Here is a 4,399-nt window from a genome sequence, read left to right as displayed (position 1 = left end):
GTTATGGTTGTTATTTAGCTTCTTTAGCAACTATATGGACTGCTTTAGCTACTAAGGGTCTTATTTATGGTTGTTATTGAATGATATAGCTACATTCACTACGTTCATTTAACCATAAGGAGCTCTCAATGTTGTTATTTATGGCTTTAAGGTAAGAAATAAGGTTAAGGTTTAGGGCTTTCTTTAATCCATATCGCTACGCTAATCTTAATCCCTCCTTTAAGAAAGAAACTACCCTTAGGAACCTCCTTTCCCTATGGTCGAGGATATTTAAACCTATGGTTAAGCAGTTGAACTCCTTAACAGTTTCGCTTTAACTACTTCCTTAACTTACAGGTAGTTCTTTAAGGTTTAGAATCCTAGGTCTCCATGAAGGACTTGGCCTTTTCTTTCTGTAGGGACTACCTTCTTCTATTGTTCTATAGTAAGCATCCTCTTGCTTTTGTCTGTTTAAATCCTCGGGTTGCTCCATGTAAATTTCCTCTTCAAGATCACCATGAAGGAATGCAGTTTTCACATCAAGCTGCTCAACCTCTAAATTCATCGTTGCAACCAAACCAAGAACTGCTCTAATGGAAGTCATCTTCACCACCGGTGAGAAAATATCTTCAAAGTAAATGCCTTGTTTCTGATTGAAGCCCTTCACAACCAATCTTGCCTTGGTTGTGAACTATTCTCTTCACTTTTCAGCTTGTACACCCACTTGTTCTTGAGTGCCCCTCTTCCTTTGGGTAGTTTTACTAACTCATAGGTGTGGTTCTCATGCAAGGATTTCATCTTTCTTCTTTCAAATTCTTCTCTTCTTGCTTATCACCGACTTTCCGAGCGTAGTCTGTAGTAGGGAGGGCCATTCTCGCAGGAGTTAGAGTAGGAACATGACAAACCATTATAATAATGCATTCTCGCAGGAAGTAGCATATTCATGTTGCCTGCTTTCGTTCCTTTCGTCTCGAAGGCCGGTTCAGTAAGAGTTCAAATCCTTCTAACTGGCTAGTGCATTAAGGTGGCACGTCTTACTCCGGGCCAGCAGTAAACGAAGTGTTAAAGTAGAGAGAGCTAGCGTTCCGTACTCAGCCGACCAAGCAAAACTCCAGCTAAGCTAATAGCTCTAATTGTGGGGATATCTAAAAAATATGCTCTTGTTTGTGGCCCTCCTTCTCTTCAGGGTAGCTATATTAGTCGCAATAGTCCTTATTAGTAAACTACGGCCTCGTTGTTAATTGACTCCCTGCTTCAATTAAAGCTCGCCCCTACCCTCTAAAGCTCTTCGCTCCGCGCGTTCAAATGCTACCCACGTTCAGTTCAAGCCTAGCCTCGCTCCTCTCCTGACAGTCGAGTGGCTTACGCTCCTAGTCCGACTAACATTGGGCTAGCTGAACCTGTTTCCAAGGCTGGATTGGATTCCCTTTGGGGTTGGGATAAGTTGAACTGTTTACTTCTACTACTCCGAAATCTTTTAATTCTTTATGGCAGTAGCTAATTTAGTGGCATCTATCTTTCTCAGTTGTTTTCCTTTGGTCTGTTGATATTATCTTTCTTTTCTCACCCTCGGAAAAACGAACCAAAGCCAAAGCAAAGCTTCCCATGGTCGCCTTCGCTTCCTTGTACTTGTACTAAGATATGGTAAAATGAACACTAAGCCAATTCCGATGAAAGTAGTAGAAAAAAAGCAGCTTTCCCTGCAAAACTCTTCTCGGAGATTGCTTGACTACTAAACAATCGAGAAAATATCTTCCCACGGAGCAACTCTTACTTAAATCAATTCCATCATGCCCTTGAATCAAGATTTCCTTACCCCGGAAAAGGCTACAGAGCCATCTAGCTGCCATCAAATAAAGCTTCCCCGGCCCGAGCATTGAAATTCAATGATTATATTCTTGCTTCTTCTTTTTTATTGTTGAGAGAATCTCTGCCAACTCTTCTTCCTCTTCTCGAGAGATCTTGGGATTTCTTGATTCAGGGTAAATGCACTTATTATAGAATTCCCTTGGTATGAAACAACAGTTAAAACTTCCTAGGATGTTAAAGTGTAATAGACATTCAATCAACGGATTTCAAAATCCTAGTAAACTCTTGTCTGACTTTGACTTCTGTGATTACTCTACGCTACGATATTGATTCTAAGGAAAGACAGAACTGCAGCCCAATTTCCGTTCTAGGAGGGAGCTTGGATGGTGAGCCCAAGCCTATTCTTTCCATTGAAAAAAAGTCCCTTAGGCATGGGACTGCTTCCTTTGCTACATATGCCTAACTTCTTCACTGGACGAATAGTGGAAGGGTTTGGCTGATGGACTAGTTAGAGTTTTTGGATGAAAGAGTGAAAATCAATCGAATCAAAGACTTGTTGCCTAGAAGTTTTCAAGCTTAGCTCGTCTTTCCTGCTATGATTCCGAACATAGTAACTATTTAACGGAGTGAAAGAGCTAAAAAAGTCTCTGCCGTTGCAGGTCCTATATTTAGGAATGCTAAATCTGAATCGATTGAAAAATTTTCTTAGTCTGCATCCATTCCTTCATCCCTTGAGTACGATAGCTATTCAAAGCAAAGAGAAAAAAATGGTGAGAAGATCGGGATTTTCTGCTTTCTTAGCCTAGTCTGTTAACGGAGGAGAAAGGTCAATCTTGCCCTTCGGGCAACACCAAGGCAAGATCGATTCAAGTACAAACCGAAGCCCAATTGCAGCTACGCCTTTTCAGAAAGCCCTTACTCAAAGAAATTCAATAGAAGCTCTTCCCCCTTTCCTGTTTAGGAAGATAGCAGCCAGTTTCAACTAAAGAGCTGATTATCTCTATTATTCTTAAGGGAATAATAGAGATAATAAAGAAAAGAAATAAGAAAAGAAAGGATCAAGGGGTTAGCGAACGGGGGCCCCATCCTCCTCGGGGTGTCGAGATTTAGGAAGGGGCAGGATACCCTTTCTTTATTTTTTTTATTGGTATACCGCTCCGGTAATGAGGAGCGAATGAAGGGACTGTAAATCTAAGGCGATGTCAACCCATGTCAGAAAAACAGTGTATGAAAGCGTTCGGGATAAGTTCCTTGACGGAAAAGAAGTTAATCGAATGCCGTTAATGACGAAACTATGCCTTAATTATGGATTATCTATGGGAGATGAAACCGCTCTATCAAGAGAGGCACTCCAGTCAAGAAATAGGCGAATTAAAAGCTAAGCTAATGAGCTTTACGTTCAAGTTCTCGCCCATGTCCCGCTACTGGATACCGAAACCGAACAAGGCGGGAAAGATGCGAGCCATTACCCAACCAAACCAAAGGGATATCATTGTGATGGAATCGCTTTCGGTGTTGTTAAATATAATCAATCTATGGGGAAAGAGAAAGATAGGAAAGATGCCAAGTCAAGTCATGTACTACTATTGGCCATACAATGATGGCATTGTGGATCTTTTTCGTATTCAAGTTTTGTGGACAGAGTTAGGAATTCCTCAATGTGAAATTTAGAGATCTAGACAGTGTGACGTGCGTGAGTCATGAGGGGTGGAGGGTGATTAAGTTGAGAACCAGAGGCGTATTCTTAACACATCAAAGTCGTACTTCTTCTTTAGCTACTGTTTCACTACGCCGGATCGAAAGTAAGTATGCGCGTAGTTAGTGAAGGGGCAGAGAGAAGAGATGGGAGCGATAGATGCCTGACTCGGTCAATAGCTTTAGGGAAGGGTCCGATCTATGCATCAATCCATTTCTTAAGTTATCAGATGTGAATGAAAGCATACCCGAATTCTGATCTCAACGAAATGCATAAAAAGAGAGGCATTTATAAATTGCGTAAGAGATCATCGATTAGATTTCTTCCTTGTCGACCCACGAGGTCGCCCTTAACACCTCAACCGATTCGCCCTCGACCTTGCCCGCACCTTTTCTCAATGATGTCCTCTCCGATCTTTGGTTCGCCGAGTTGGTATTTGGAGAAAGCTTCACAGCTTCTCACTCCGTCTAGACAGACTTACATCACGATATCTTTTTCTTTCTCCCATGCTTTCCGTTGGTCAACAACCAACCACAACTCACGTCTTCCTGAATTGGGAGAGCAAGAACAAGTCTCTCTTCTTTTTTTTGGGGGGGGCGGAGCAGTTAAAGAATGAACCAACCCAAATGATTGTTCTAGAATGGCTATTCCTCACAATTGAGGCAGTGAAATCATGGCAATTAGGATTTCAAGACGCAGCAACACCTATGATGCAAGGAATAGTGGACAATAGAGTGGTTGTACCGGACAAAACTCATATACGTATTATTGTAACACCTGCTGATGTACCTCATAGTTGGGCTGTACCTTCGTCAGGTGTCAAATGTGATGCTGCACCTGGGTGTTTCAATCAAATCTCTGTAGAAGCTGTTCCTAAGAAAGATTATGGTTCTCGGGTAGTACCGGATAGGTCCC

Source organism: the organism of the source record quoted next, unplaced genomic scaffold (assembly GCF_019419815.1).
Source record: "Pyrus x bretschneideri cultivar Hongxiangsu unplaced genomic scaffold, Pyrus_bretschneideri_v1 Contig23, whole genome shotgun sequence".
NCBI classification, from domain to species: domain Eukaryota; kingdom Viridiplantae; phylum Streptophyta; class Magnoliopsida; order Rosales; family Rosaceae; genus Pyrus; species Pyrus x bretschneideri.
The sequence above is the reverse complement of the archived record's forward strand: the minus strand, read 5'-3'. Positions refer to the sequence as shown.